Below are 16,940 nucleotides of genomic sequence, written 5' to 3'. Positions count from 1 at the left end.
TCATAAAGAGCTTCATAACTTTCCACTTTGCTGCCCTTTACCCAACCATCCATGGCTCTGCAAAAATAAGACACATATTCAACCCACGTCGTACCAGGCAACTTCTTACATTCTCTAAAAGCTTGTCTGTACTTCTCGGGGTTAAGCCATATCGCGACATTAAAGCATCTTTCATATGAGCATACGACATCCTATCCGCAACAGGCATGTCTAACAGGGTATCTCTTCCCTCATTCACAAAGCGACCCCACAACCCCGCTCCCCAATTCTTCTCAGGGACCTGGTGGGCCAACAATGCTAACTCATATGCTTTAAACCATTGACCAATATCTTCATTCTTATTGTAATCTTTGATCACATCTTTCGGGAAGTAAAACTTACTTTCTGCAGGCTCGGATGGAATGCTGCCACCAGAGGGATTCAACTCTAACTTTTTAGCTTGGATATCCAGTTCCCTCAACCTGGCTTCACGCTCCAAAGCTAACTTCTCTCGTTCGAACTCCAACTTTTTGATCTCTAAATCAGCTTCCCTTCTACCTCTTGCATTTTCTAACTCCAACTGCCCATTTATTTTTAGCCTTGCCATCTCCATGTTGTAAGCTCGCTCTTTTGCCCTTTCTTCTCTTTCTTCAGGGGAAAGACCTTTGGAGGAAACACTGCTTCCGGGAGAGGGCATAGGTCCATTCACTGGCACCTCCTCATCCCCTTCCTCTGTGGGTACCACCACCACATCAGAGGGATTTCTGGACTCCCACCAGGCCTGTAATGCTTTATAAAAATCATCTTTTCTCGAAAGGCCGGTGGTAGGAACTTTAAACTGGTCGCAAAAGTGTTTCAGCTCATCTTTCTTGTATTTCTTTAGCTTACTCCTCTCGAACTCCTCCACAACAACGATAGCAGGGGCAGTGACTCCGTTGTCACTCATGGTTAAAACTGGCAGTGTTCAAAAAAAAATCAAGCTTCAGGAAAGCGGAGAACAAAAATAGGATCCTTCCGAATCAGATTGTGACTGCGCTATGGTCTGCTTTCACTATGTAGCGCACACTAATCACTGTACATGGGTCATAAATGCAAAGTCCAAATCCTCACCGCTGACCCACCAATGTTAGAACCGGCTGTCTCTAGTTGGCAGAGGTATGCACTTCTGACAAATAGGGACACTCCTTTTCTAGTCAGGGCAAGGGGATCACACCCTTCGATAACCCCTGCTCACCCCCTTGGTAGCTTGGCAGAGCAGAACAGGCTTATCTCAGAGGCTGTGCGTTAAGCAATTATGACCACATACAGAAACACAGTGAATACACTACAAATGGACACGACACCGTAGTATTATAAAAATAAGTATTTTTATATAAGGCTTAGCACAAGACCAAATAACGGCAAAACTGTACACAATCGGAATAGATACGTTCAGGAAGGAAAAAGGATAGTTCAAAGGTAGTTTCTTCTTTAGCACAAAAGTCTTTAGTATCAAGCAAATCTTCTTCTTGGAAACACAGTTCTTAGCAACAGGGTAACCCACACGGGAGTTACACAACGTCGAGGCAAAGATAATCCACAGGTGTGGCGTCGACCGCGAGGAGCGCTACGTCGGGCCTGGAGTCACACGGACCCCCAACAACACAGTACCTTAGGAAAATGAAGCACACGATGATCCACGGCGTCGAGCGATCCGGCGTCGCGTCTTCGGTGTCGATCAGGCCTCAGCAGGCGTCGTCGATGATGCAGTTGCACAGAGTGAGCAGCGCCCACGGCGTCGAAGGGGCACACAGGTGATGCGATCAGCAGCGGTGCAGACACGAGGTCCTCTGGAGCTAGAGCCGTACTCCCACTCACTGGCGTTGCTGCTGGCGTCGGTCGGGCCCAGCGTCCGGTCGTCGTGATTGCTGGTTCTTTCAGAGGTGCTGGATTCACACTTCCAGCCAATAGCACTTTTAGCAGATGAAGTCTTTTAGCCCTGTGACTTCAGCAGGAGACTGGCACTCTTCCAGTCCTTGGAGATTTTCTTAGCAAGCGTGAGAGTACACACACAGTTCCTCTCTCCTGGTTCCTTGGCAAAAATAAAGAAGCACTGCAGGATTCCCCCAACAACAGCACACTTGGCAGAAGGGGTAGGCAGTCCCTTAGATCAGCAGGCCTCTTGTCCTTGGTTACAGGGTTCCTTGTCAGAAGTGATCTGATTTCCTAGTTCAGGGGTCCTTCTCTTATACCCCTTTTCGTCTTTGATCCCTTTGTCTATGCCGGGGATTTCCCAACATCCTGGGTCTGTGGTGGGTGGAGCTAGGCAGTAGCACCTGGCCTATTCATTGAGCCGGGCTGAGTCCTCAGACGCCCCGCAGGAGGTGGAGCCAGCATTGATACTGGCAGGAGCAGAGCTATCGCCCTCCTGGCAGGAGGTGGGGCTAGGATCGTCCATGGCAGGCACAGAGCCATCAGTCGCTTAGCAGGAGGTGGAGCCAGCATTGTATCAGGCAAGGCAGGCTATCAACAACTACTCTCCCCCTACTCTCAACGTAAATGTCCCACTCATCCCATACTGACTCATCCAGACTGTGGAGCCACCCAGCTCCTGTCACACACACGCAAGACCAGCAGAAACCAGATATGGTTAGGCAAGAAAATAGACACTTTCTAAAAGTGCTATTTTCGAACCCAGAGTCCAACAACCATCCACACCAACGGACGCGTAATTGAACCCCGAGTTCAGGGATACCAAACTCGACATTGCACCGTGCTCTCCGAGCCAGCTAGGATCATAGCATTAATAATCCCGGCGGCCCATTCTACGCAATGGAGAGCAGGCTACCTCGCAATAGTGAAGCACGAAGATGGCGGTACTTCACTATTAGGACAGGCCAACTTGGTCAGGCGTGTCCTACCTTACGCTTACAATGCACCCGGCCCGCGGGCCTACCATAGGGGTGACTAACATGAAGTTAAGGGAAGGTTGGAGGGGCTGGCAAGTAGATATACTTGCGCAGCCTGCGTGACAGTACAAGACTGCACGTGGGTCTCGCAATGACCGACCCGTAGACATTCTTTTACGAAGCCGCTCCTGTGGGTGGCACAACACGTGCTGCAAGCCCACGAGCGGCATTTGTATTTACAAGCCCCGGCACTCCTGGTGCACTAGACTAGGGACTGACAGTAAACCAAATAAGCCAAACATGGATACAATAGACACATCAATTTAACATCGGGAGCACTTGCGCTATGGCACTGATCAGCAGTGACACGGCGCCCAAAGCATATACCAGCAAAACATCGTAAAACAGTAGAGGCAAACAGAAAAAATGGAGGAGAGACTCAAGCCAATGATGTCAGGTCTAACACCTAGTATTGGTATTCTCATTCAAAAGATTCCCAGAAGTGATTACTGCATTTCCAGGGACCTCACAGTCAGATTCAAAGTCAAGGAAAACGTTGCTATCATCGCTTAACACAACAACATCCTTGGCTTTAAGTAAAGAACTGCTGCCATCCTCAGACGCAAACATATCTTTGCCTTTAAAAATGGAAACTCTGTTCAGATTCCAAACACTCCCGTCCTCAACTCTGACAGCATGCTTGAAAACTTCAATAACTTCCTTGGGACGTGACCAAATTTGACCACCCTTCAAAACACCTTCCTTTCTTTTTATGCGAACAAAATCACCAACATTAATGACATGTTTGCTAACTGATCCCTGCTTTGCCACCATCCTTTCCTTCATCTTATCCTTATATGCGCTAACCTTGTCTCGAACCAGATCATAATCTACTTTTGAAAAACCACAATGGTCACTCAAACTTCTTTTTAACCACCACGGAGTTAACCGAGTACTGGGTTTCCGACCCCTTAAAAGTTCAAATGGACTAACCATAGTGACAGAGTTAGGAGATGTTCTATAAGATAACAACATAGACTGAAGAGCATTACGCCAATTCAAATGACCTTTAACAGAAAGTTGGATAGCCTCCTTCACAACTCTGTTAAATCTTTCAACCTGGCCATTGGCTTCAGGATGTAACACAGCAATCTTGTTGTGCGTGATCCCACATTTGGTGATAAAACATTGAAAATCCTTGCTGGTAAATTGCGGTCCATTGTCAGTCACTAATTCTTCTGGGATTCCTTCCCTACAAAAAACCTCATCCAAAAATTCCACTACATTTCTGGTTGTTATCTCCCTAACCATTTTTACCTCTGGCCATTTTGAGAAATAATCTATCAAAACCATGCCAAATTTCTCATGTTCAGGTAAAACGGAAAATGGACCAATGAAATCGAGGCCTAATTTCCGCCAAGGACCGAAAGGGCACTTCACAGGACAAGGTTCAGGACGTAAAGGGACAGCAGACTTATCACTGTTGGCGCACTCTGAACATTTTTGGACATAGTGTTCCACACAACTGTGCACTCCAGGCCACCAAAAAAAATCTTTTATGCGTCTCCTGGTAAACGAGATTCCTAAATGCCCCTCATGGGCAATACCAATGATAGTATTTCTCAAGGAAAAAGGAGGAATGAATTTATCACCTCTCATGAGAACCCCATTTTCGATTGCTAACTCATCCTGAACTTTGGCATAGCTCATCATCTCGCCTAAAAACTTCCTTTGTTCTGGCCATCCTTGTAAGATGTAATTTTTAACCTGAGTCAATTCAATACTCTTCTCCATTTCTTTTAACCAGGACTCCTTACTCAAATCAAATTTCTCCCCGAACACTAACATAATGTCTTGCGAAGTGAAAGCTACCTCACACTCATCGTCATCACAAGGAACATCACAAGAAGTGTGCAACCTGGACATGCAATCAGCATGAATATTGGTTTTCCCTTTTACATATACCATCTCAAAATGAAAAGATTGTAGCCTGGATGCCAACCTAGCCAAACGAGCCGATAAAGTTCGACCTCCACCTGGCGCCATCATGTAAATAAGAGGCTTATGGTCAGTCTTTATAGTAAATTTTGTTCCCCACAAGAATGTTTTAAAGTGTTCAGCTGCCCAAACTGATGCCAATAACTCTCTTTCAATAACTGAGTAGTGTTTTTCAGCATCCCTCAAGGCCCTTGAAGCATAGGCAATTATCCATTCTTTCCCGCAGTCATTCTGCATGAGCACAGCTCCTAACCCTGTGCTACTTGCATCAACCATGATGGTACATTTTTTTCCAATAACAAAAGGTCTTAAACAAGGTGCATTCACAACAAAGGCTTTAAGGTTCTGAAATGCCTCCATCATTACGTCAGACCATAAGAACCTTGCATTCTTTTTTAGAAGTGGTCTAAAGGAATCAACTTTTGAAGAAAAATTTGGAATGAATTTGGCATAGAATTCCATTAAACCTAAGAAGGCTACTAATTGTTCTTTTGAAACTGGGACCGGGGCTTTGATGATGCTCTCAATGTGTTTTTGCTTAGGTCTGATCCCAGCACCACTTATGGAATGTCCTAAGTATTCAACTTCTTTTTCTCTAATTTTACACTTATCAAGGCGAAGAGTAAGACCTTTAGAGGATAATGCAGAAATAACACTCCTTAAATTATTATCATGCTCCTCTACATTTTTCCCAAATACAAGAATATCGTCTTGAAAGGCGATAGCTCCTGTCAAACCTTCAAGTGTCTCTTTCATTAGCCTTTGAAAGACGGAAGCGGCACTAGCCAATCCAAAAGGCATGCGTTTATATCTGAAAAGACCTTCTGGCGTAATAAAGGCCGTCAGATTTTTGGAATCATCATCCAAAACAACTTGATGATAGGCACTTGCCAAATCTATACACGAGAAAATCTCAGCACCTCCTAATGTCGAAACCATCTCATGCAGATTTGGCAAGGGATGAGCATCTACCCAAATTGAATTATTTAAACTGGGAAGATCTACACAGAGCCTCAATTCGCCGTTGGATTTAACCGAAATCACAATCGGGGAAACCCACGGGGAGGACTCAATGGGCTCAATGATGTCCTTGTCACACAAATCTTTGAGCAAAACTTTAAGTTTATCCCTGTAGGTAAGAGGGACGTTCCTGACTCTGTGCCGAACAGGAACAACACCATCATTGAGCTTAATAGTGTGTTTGAAACCCAAAAACTGACCAAGTTTTCCACTAAAAACATCAGAGAACTCAGATTTCAATTTATCAATCATGAGATTACGATCTGGATCACTGGTGTTAGCAACGGAGTAAACAGGAGGATTGGCTCTTGGATCTATCTTAATGCCCAATTGATCTTGGTGTGGCCATCCTAACAAAGGTTGCCCAGACTTAGCGACATAGATTTTACCATATGTGGATTCAGCGGCAAAGGTGATTTTCCCCCAAAAGTAACCCACTAATTCAATCCTATGTCCAGTATAACCCCCTGGAGAAATGTCAGATTCAAGTAACACTTTGTTTGGCCAATTCTTTTTTACAACATCTAAACCCAATAATGTATACCATGCACAGGTGTCTACAAAAATGTTAATTGTCTTTCCATCTATAATTACATCGCAAGATGGAAATTTACTTACACCTTCACTACCACAAATATTAACGACAGTATTGATATCATTTTTATTAGAATCATAGTCATCACAATCTTGAACAATATTAACTTTTTTTGTAGTAGATTTGCAAAACTTTGTTAAATGCCCTTTCTTATTGCATTTCATACACATTTTATCAAGGGCAGGGCAAACTTTAGAATTTGCTAAATGATTTGAACTTCCGCATCCGAAGCAAAACCATTGAGTGTTGCTTTTCTTATCACTTTTAGTGTATTTAAATTTTGAGTCACTCTTATTATTAGCAAAATCATTTTTAAAAGTAAACGGCTTCCTAAATTTCTCTCCTTCCTTGGAAACGCTAAAGACATCTCCTTTTTCGCTTCCTCTTATCTCCTTTACAAACTTCTCGGAATGTTCAATTGACCTTGCAATGTCAATGGCTGCATTTAGAGACATATCCGAAGTTGTCCAAAGTCTTTCCTGGACTTTCTTATTATTTGTTCTCATCAGTATTTGATCCCTTAATACCTGTTCATAGTTTATATGTTCGAAATCACAAGTTACGGCAAGAGATCTGAGAGATGATACAAAATCATCAATTGGTTCATCTGCAGATTGTTTGCGAGAATAGAAAATAAATCTCTCCATGACAATGTTCTTTTTCTTTCCGAATCTAATTTTTAATTTTTCTGCTGCACATTCATACACATCTTTTTCACCAGGGTTGGTTAAAGGTGGAAGAGTAACGAATTCTTTTAGTCCAATCCCCCCAAGGCAATGTTTTAAAAAGGACAATTTCCTCTCAGGTTCACATTCAGTACCTCGAGTTGCAAATTGATTGTGTCCCGAAGAAAAACGGACTTCAAAAGAAAAAAAAAAAAAAACGAAGAAATATACACAACTCGATGAGATTTACCAATCTAAAATGGCCGCCATGGAAAATGCTTTGTTTTTGCAGGCGATGGCCTTGTTTTGAAGGAGTATGACGATTCACGTAGCTTTTTACAGGCGATGGCCTTGTTCTGAAAGCGTATGACGACTCCACAAAGCTCGCGCATGCGCGCGTGCAAGCTGGAACTCTAGCAGGCTGAGACTCGCGCTGGCGTTAAACTTTCCGAAATCAAGGTAATTGAAAATTAATAAAATACCTTGAGAGCGGGAGCGAGTGTTGCTTAAGTCGCTGATCGTTGTGGAGATCCGCTTGATGTGCTGCGTCGCTGTATGTTCAATAGATCGAAATAAATGGAAGTTTAAAGAAAAACTTTTCCTTTTAAAATTCAATGAAGAAATCTTCTTAAATTAGGAAGAATAAAGTATTTTTTCCCTCGTCGCCAGTGTAGGAAAGACTGGAGGACACACGAAGCTTGATATGAAGAGTTTAATGGAGACACGTCTGAAGTCAAGCCAAGTCTAACAGTTAATGCCTCATCATTCTCAACGATTCAGAATAGGGGGTGGTGATGAACAGAGTGTCTGAATTGAGCAGACCACTCTTACCCAGTCCAAAGATCAGGGCTTGATCCATCACCGTTATTTATCTCACTGCCCCATCCCAGCTCAGAACCTGGCTATATGCAAATCAGTCTGTCCCTGGCCCAGTGCATCATGGGAACAGGGCAGACTAAACTACCAAGCCAATTCTTCACCAGAAAGGAGACAAGCTACCGGGGACCGGTTTCTGGCATTTCAGCCGTCTTCGGCCCGGCTTGCTTGAATCCTGATGGAGCAGTGAGAAAGGGACTCATGTCTGAGTATACCCTGCCACACCTATGGTGGCCAAAAACGATTCAGAAAAAGGGGGTGGTGATGAACAGAGTGTCTGAATTGAGCAGACCACTCTTACCCAGTCCAAAGATCAGGGCTTGATCCATCACCGTTATTTATCTCACTGCCCCATCCCAGCTCAGAACCTGGCTATATGCAAATCAGTCTGTCCCTGGCCCAGTGCATCATGGGAACAGGGCAGACTAAACTACCAAGCCAATTCTTCACCAGAAAGGAGACAAGCTACCGGGGACCGGTTTCTGGCATTTCAGCCGTCTTCGACCCGTCTTGCTTGAATCCTGATGGAGCAGTGAGAAAGGGACTCATGTCTGAGTATACCCTGCCACACCTATGGTGGCCAAAAACGATTCAGAAAAGGGGGTGGTGATGAACAGAGTGTCTGAATTGAGCAGACCACTCTTACCCAGTCCAAAGATCAGGGCTTGATCCATCACCGTTATTTATCTCACTGCCCCATCCCAGCTCAGAACCTGGCTATATGCAAATCAGTCTGTCCCTGGCCCAGTGCATCATGGGAACAGGGCAGACTAAACTACCAAGCCAATTCTTCACCAGAAAGGAGACAAGCTACCGGGGACCGGTTTCTGGCATTTCAGCCGTCTTCGGCCCGGCTTGCTTGAATCCTGATGGAGCAGTGAGAAAGGGACTCATGTCTGAGTATACCCTGCCACACCTATGGTGGCCAAAAACGATTCAGAAAAGGGGGTGGTGATGAACAGAGTGTCTGAATTGAGCAGACCACTCTTACCCAGTCCAAAGATCAGGGCTTGATCCATCACCGTTATTTATCTCACTGCCCCATCCCAGCTCAGAACCTGGCTATATGCAAATCAGTCTGTCCCTGGCCCAGTGCATCATGGGAACAGGGCAGACTAAACTACCAAGCCAATTCTTCACCAGAAAGGAGACAAGCTACCGGGGACCGGTTTCTGGCATTTCAGCCGTCTTCGGCCCGGCTTGCTTGAATCCTGATGGAGCAGTGAGAAAGGGACTCATGTCTGAGTATACCCTGCCACACCTATGGTGGCCAAAAACGATTCAGAAAAGGGGGTGGTGATGAACAGAGTGTCTGAATTGAGCAGACCACTCTTACCCAGTCCAAAGATCAGGGCTTGATCCATCACCGTTATATATCTCACTGCCCCATCCCAGCTCAGAACCTGGCTATATGCAAATCAGTCTGTCCCTGGCCCAGTGCATCATGGGAACAGGGCAGACTAAACTACCAAGCCAATTCTTCACCAGAAAGGAGACAAGCTACCGGGGACCGGTTTCTGGCATTTCAGCCGTCTTCGGCCCGGCTTGCTTGAATCCTGATGGAGCAGTGAGAAAGGGACTCATGTCTGAGTATACCCTGCCACACCTATGGTGGCCAAAAACGATTCAGAAAAGGGGGTGGTGATGAACAGAGTGTCTGAATTGAGCAGACCACTCTTACCCAGTCCAAAGATCAGGGCTTGATCCATCACCGTTATTTATCTCACTGCCCCATCCCAGCTCAGAACCTGGCTATATGCAAATCAGTCTGTCCCTGGCCCAGTGCATCATGGGAACAGGGCAGACTAAACTACCAAGCCAATTCTTCACCAGAAAGGAGACAAGCTACCGGGGACCGGTTTCTGGCATTTCAGCCGTCTTCGGCCCGGCTTGCTTGAATCCTGATGGAGCAGTGAGAAAGGGACTCATGTCTGAGTATACCCTGCCACACCTATGGTGGCCAAAAACGATTCAGAAAAGGGGGTGGTGATGAACAGAGTGTCTGAATTGAGCAGACCACTCTTACCCAGTCCAAAGATCAGGGCTTGATCCATCACCGTTATTTATCTCACTGCCCCATCCCAGCTCAGAACCTGGCTATATGCAAATCAGTCTGTCCCTGGCCCAGTGCATCATGGGAACAGGGCAGACTAAACTACCAAGCCAATTCTTCACCAGAAAGGAGACAAGCTACCGGGGACCGGTTTCTGGCATTTCAGCCGTCTTCGGCCCGGCTTGCTTGAATCCTGATGGAGCAGTGAGAAAGGGACTCATGTCTGAGTATACCCTGCCACACCTATGGTGGCCAAAAACGATTCAGAAAAGGGGTGGTGATGAACAGAGTGTCTGAATTGAGCAGACCACTCTTACCCAGTCCAAAGATCAGGGCTTGATCCATCACCGTTATTTATCTCACTGCCCCATCCCAGCTCAGAACCTGGCTATATGCAAATCAGTCTGTCCCTGGCCCAGTGCATCATGGGAACAGGGCAGACTAAACTACCAAGCAAATTCTTCACCAGAAAGGAGACAAGCTACCGGGGACCGGTTTCTGGCATTTCAGCCGTCTTCGGCCCGGCTTGCTTGAATCCTGATGGAGCAGTGAGAAAGGGACTCATGTCTGAGTATACCCTGCCACACCTATGGTGGCCAAAAACGATTCAGAAAAGGGGGTGGTGATGAACAGAGTGTCTGAATTGAGCAGACCACTCTTACCTAGTCCAAAGATCAGGGCTTGATCCATCACCGTTATTTATCTCACTGCCCCATCCCAGCTCAGAACCTGGCTATATGCAAATCAGTCTGTCCCTGGCCCAGTGCATCATGGGAACAGGGCAGACTAAACTACCAAGCCAATTCTTCACCAGAAAGGAGACAAGCTCCAAAGATCAGGGCTTGATCCATCACCGTTATTTATCTCACTGCCCCATCCCAGCTCAGAACCTGGCTATATGCAAATCAGTCTGTCCCTGGCCCAGTGCATCATGGGAACAGGGCAGACTAAACTACCAAGCCAATTCTTCACCAGAAAGGAGACAAGCTACGGGGGACCGGTTTCTGGCATTTCAGCCGTCTTCGGCCCGGCTTGCTTGAATCCTGATGGAGCACCATCAGGATTCAAGCAAACCGGGCCGAAGACGGCTGTAATGCCAGAAACCGGTCCCCGGGAGCTTGTTTCCTTCCCAGTGTAAGAATTGGCTTTTGTTGGACGGTGTTGGATCTAGCCCTGATCCCTTGACTGGGTGAGAGTTTTCTGCTTAATTCAGAGACTCTGTCCCTCACCACCCCTTGTTGTAAATATTTTTGTCCACCCTAAGCGTGGAAGGGTATACTCAGATGTGAGTCCCTTGCTCATTGCACCATCAGGATTCAAGCAAACCGGGCCGAAGACGGCTGTAATGCCAGAAACCGGTCCCCGGGAGCTAGTTTCCTTCCCAGTGTAAGAATTGGCTTTTGTAGTTTGGTTTGCCCTGTTCCCATCATGCACTGGGACAGGAACAGACTAATTTGCATACAGCCAGGTTCTGAAACTGGGATGGTGCAGTGAGCTAAAAAACGGTATTGGATCTAGCCCTGATCCCTTGACTGGGTGAGAGTTTTCTGCTTATTTCAGAGACTCTGTCCCTCACCACCCCTTGTTGTAAATATTTTTGTCCACCCTAAGCGTGGAAGGGTATACTCAGATGTGAGTCCCTTGCTCATTGCACCATCAGGATTCAAGCAAACCGGGCCGAAGACGGCTGTAATGCCAGAAACCGGTCCCCGGGAGCTTGTTTCCTTCCCAGTGTAAGAATTGGCTTTTGTAGTTTGGTTTCCCCTGTTCCCATCATGCACTGGGACAAGGAACAGACTAATTTGCATACATCCAGGTTCTGAAACTGGGATGGTGCAGTGAGCTAAAAAACGGTGTTGGATCTAGCCCTGATCCCTTGACTGGGTGAGAGTTTTCTGCTTAATTCAGAGACTCTGTCCCTCACCACCCCTTGTTGTAAATATCATCATTCTCAAAGCATGACAAACGTACATATTCGAAAGATGCAATGCCTAGTGCATGTGCATAACAGAAAGCGGATTGAGACACGAGATGTCACGAGTGAAACCACGTGCCATCTCGTGTCAGGAATAATATACAGTACACAACAATAGTGGCATGCTTCATCATAGGGCTGCTACAACATCCCTGCGCACACCAACGCCTGGGATAGAGCAAAGGGAGGAGAAGACAAAAACAAACATAAAAGTGTTGGGATCTAGTGCAGTAGAACGTGAGACAGTGTGTTGTGAAGTCTTAAACCTTACTCAGCGATACATACTATCCTACTTTATTCTGAGGTTCCCTGGTTTGGATAAAATATGAATAGGCAGAGAAGGTGTTGGGCAAAAATTAGGACTCCCTTCTACTCCAATACTGCTTGTTATGTCAACATGTTTCAGCTGTGTAAGTTGCCCCATCTGGGGTTGTACCGGCCTTCTTCAGGACTAGCAATGCCTAGTGTATAACCCTCCCTGTCAATGCCACTCGCAGTTCTATTATTCTTTTTGACAGGTATTGCGCTGCCTGCACCACAGTGCCTAATGAAATAGTGCTGCAATTGTAGCTGGTGAAAGGACCATCAGCAGCGTGGAATGGAGAGCAGGGATATGGGGTAGAACATCGGCCATGGTAAAATATCCGTAAGTCAAACCTTTAATCACGGAGACAAACCCACATCTCTGGAATTGAATACATTAGTCCTTCAGGCCACCAGAACCAGCAGGCCAGGATTGTGTTGGAGTCAAGGGTAGGGTGTGGGGCAGGTACAATAAGAGGAGCAGTGTAGAAAAAGGAAAAGTGAGGCAGATTTATTAAGTTGTATTAAGTTTTAGCACAATGCAAAACAGCAGAACAACCAAAGTTGCTGCATTGACCAGGGGGAAAAGAGCATCACTAAACCATATTTACTATTATAATTATGTTTACAATCATTAAATAATGGAAATGTGCTACTTCTATGTGTGCTACTCCTATGTCTTTAATGTGTGCTGTAGAATGTAGCCCTCATAGAAGTTCCAAATCGCCATTATTGATGCAGGCACCTTTGCACCATGGCGCAAGGGTGTCTGTGTTCGCACTAGGCAGCTAATTTTGGCACCAGCACTATGGGAAACACAGGTGTACCTTGACCTCTGGTCCAAGGCCAGCACTCTCCCCAGCAGCTCTACCTTCAGCCGGACCGCTTCAGCACAGAGCCGTTATCTAAGCAAGGTTTGAGCCGGCAGCCAGTCCCTGCACCGCAGGTTTTCACCTTGCCTGCAGTCCATTCTGCTTTTTGGGGTATTCTCCCATTGTTTGTGCATTAATTTGCTTTTCCTAGTTTTTGCCCTGTGTGCTGTATTTACTGTGTTGTTCTAATCTTGCCCTGTGTGCTGTATGTACTTGTTGTTTCTTTTCCCCGCGTTTTTTGGCCTAATCTTCCCGCCACTGCGGCACCTGCAGCCCACCCCCCGTTTAACCCCGCTCCTGCCAACCTACAGCTGGCGTACCTAAGGCAAGTCCATGTATGCCCGTCTGTGCCCCGACCCCGTCCAGCGCCAGGAACCCTGGCTTTCCTGGACTCCACCGCTACGACTCAACCACCCTCCATGCACTCAATCCCAGAAGACTCACCGACTGTGCAAGATGCTCACCGAACACCATCCATGAGCAGTTCTCTTGGAGACCCTGCCACAGATCCTTCCCCATTGACAAAGCAACCACATCTGCCGAAGGCCCTCCTGACGTACACTGTAGAAATCTGGGACCTGATTGATGCCCTCTAGCTCGACGTCGCCTTCTTCACAGAAACTGTACAAAAGCCACATCGGGCCTGACATCACCACTGTCATCCCGGACGGCTACAAGATCCAGAGAAAGGACCACTCACACGGCCCAGGAGGAGGATTCGCTATTGCACACAAGACCCGCCTCCGACTCTACACATCCAGCACGAGTGACCATCACTCCCAACACGGAACACCTCCTCTTCCAAATCCAGGCCAGCCCCAGGACCACGCTACATGGCACCATCATCTACAGACCGCCAGGACCTCGCACCCAGCCGGCATATAGCATCACCAAGCCCACCGCAACCCCACACGATCACCTTCACAGACTGTATCCTACTCAGGGACCTGAACTTCCACCTCGACAACTGCAACGGCCCGACTCAACCACTCTCCTCGACAACCTCGCAAACCTAGGACTGAAGTAGCTTGTCAACTCGCCCACCCACAGAGAGGGTCACACCCTCAACCTCATCTTCGCTGGAGGAACAAGCATCTGCTTCAGCCACACCACCCAGCCCCCATGGACGGATCTCCACTGCGTCCACTTCACCTTCACCACCACCACCACTGCACCCAAGCCCGCCCGCGCCTGCCACCACAGAACTGGAGCAAGGTCACGGAGGAACACCTCAACCCAACCCTCCGTCAAAACCACCCCCAGTGACACGACTGACACCAATGCCGCAGCCAGGGAATTTCACCGCTGAGTCTCCTGTTGCGCCGACAAGCTTGCACCCCTCAGCCTCCCCACCAAACAGCGCCCTTCGAAGGCCACCTGGTTCACCACAGAACTTTTAGAAGCCAGACGCTCATGAAGATGCCTAGAGAAAACCACGGAAGCACAGAACATCCACAAGAGCGCCCTGAAGAAATACCACCAGCGCATAAGGGACACCAAACGGACCTTCATAGGAGACAAAGTATAGACCAACGCAACCAATGCCAAGGAACTGCTCAACATCATCCAGCAGTTCGCAAAACCCACCTGCGAGGCCACCATTGTCACACCTTCTCAGGAACTCTGCGACAAGCTCAGCTCCTACTTCCATCTGAAAATCAAGGTCCTCTATGACAACTTCAGCGAACCGGCACTGGACACCACCCCCCTACCCACTGCTGCCGATATGTCAACCATCATGCCCTGGGTCCCTCTACCGTCACACTCATCACTGCCACAATGAAGAAAACTCACTCAGGAGCACCAACGGACCCCTGCCTAACGCACATATTCCACAAGGCCGCCACTGCCTTCGCACCCGAACTGGGATGGACCATCCACGCCTCCCTCAGATCCGGCATCTGCCCAGGCAACTGGAAACAGGCGGAAGTGAAACCCCTCCTCAAGAAACCAAAGGCTGACCCAACGGACCTGAAGAACCCTTTGCTGCCAAAGTCACCGAGAGACTGGTGAATGCCCAGCTGACCACCTTCATCGAAGAGAACTCCATCCTAAACGCCTCCCAGTCTGGATTCTGCAGCAACCACAGCACCAAGACCCCCCTCTTCGCCGTCACTGATGACATCTGCATGCTCCTCAACCAGGGACACACAGTGGCCCTCATCCTTCTAGACCTCTCTGCAGTCTTTGACACCGTTTCACATTGCACGCTTGCAGCCAGACTTCACGAAGCGGGATACAAGGAGCCACCCTCGACTGGATCCAATCCTTCCTCTCCGGCAGAACCCAGAGGATTCAACACCCTCCCTTCCTCTCCGAATACACTGATATCAACTGCGGAGTACCCCAGGGATCATCACTCAGCCCCACTCTCTTCCACATCTACATGGCCCATCTTGCCACCATCATCAGACAGCATGGGCTCAGCATTGTATCCTATGCCTTGTGTCCTATGCCGATGACAACCAGCTCATCCTCACACTCATGAAGAATCTCGATGACACTAGACTCTGCTTCCAGGAAGAAATGAAGAACGTGGCAGCCTGGATGAAAGACAGCTGCCTGAAGCTCAACTCAGAGAAGACCGAGGTCCTCTTCCTCTGACCCTGCACCTCCACCTGGAACAACACCTGGTGGCCCTCATCCCTTGGGAATCTACCCACCCCTACAGACCACGCACGAAACCTCAGCATCATCCTTGACTCGTCCCTCTCCTTGATCTGCCAGATCAACGCAGTCGCTTCCACTAGTTTCAACTGCCTTCGCATCCTCCGTAATACCTTCAAATGGATTCCCCCGACTGCACAAGGACTGTCACCCATGCACTCATAACCAGCAGACTGGACTACGGCAACGCCCGCTATGCCGGAATCAACAGAACTCTTCTACACAAAGTCCAAACCATCCAGAACGCCGCAGCCAGACTTGTCCTTAGCACCCCATGCCACAAACACATCACCCAACACCTACGGAACCTCCACTGACTCCCCGTCGAGAAGAGGGTCACCTTAAAACTCCTCCCCAAGCGTACAAATCCTCAACAACATCGGACCCAATTACCTCAACGAACCCAAGAGGAAGCTCCACTCCGCCGACCTTGCCCTGGCTGAGATCCCCCGCATCCGCAGAAACAGAACTGGTGGGAGAGCTTACACCTACATCACAGCCAAGACCTAGAACGAGCTCCTTGTGAATATCAGATGATCCCCGGCCCTGCACACATTCAGGAAGGACCTCAAGACCTGGCTCTTCGACTGATCCAGAGTCACTCCCCCCAGCACCTTGAGACTCTCACGGGTGAGTAGCACACTTTATAAACCCCCTGATTGATTGATTGAATGAGGGGTGTGACATATCCTTGTAAATACGGTGCATCTCTGCATTTTGGAAATGGCACGGCGCTACCAACTTTGGTGCAGCACCTCACTGCTAATAGGGCGATGAAAGTATCGCCGCAAAGCGGCCGAAAACGGCTGCAAAAGCGGAGATAATTTAATTTTGCCTGCCTTGGTAATATGCCCCATAGTTTTTAAGTAGAACTTCATAGTGTTCAAAGTGTTTTCTTCTTACATTTACGGTTCAAAGTATGTACTAATAAGGGGCAAAATACTGGTGTTAGGTGATTTTTCTAGTTGTTGTACTGGCTGAGACATTAAAAAACTGGTCATGCCTGTATAAAAACATCCATTTGGCAAACCTATTTACAGACTACCCAC

Source organism: Lissotriton vulgaris, chromosome 3_1, assembly GCF_964263255.1.
Source record: "Lissotriton vulgaris chromosome 3_1, aLisVul1.2, whole genome shotgun sequence".
Classification (NCBI taxonomy): Eukaryota; Metazoa; Chordata; class Amphibia; order Caudata; family Salamandridae; genus Lissotriton; species Lissotriton vulgaris.
The sequence above is the reverse complement of the archived record's forward strand: the minus strand, read 5'-3'. Positions refer to the sequence as shown.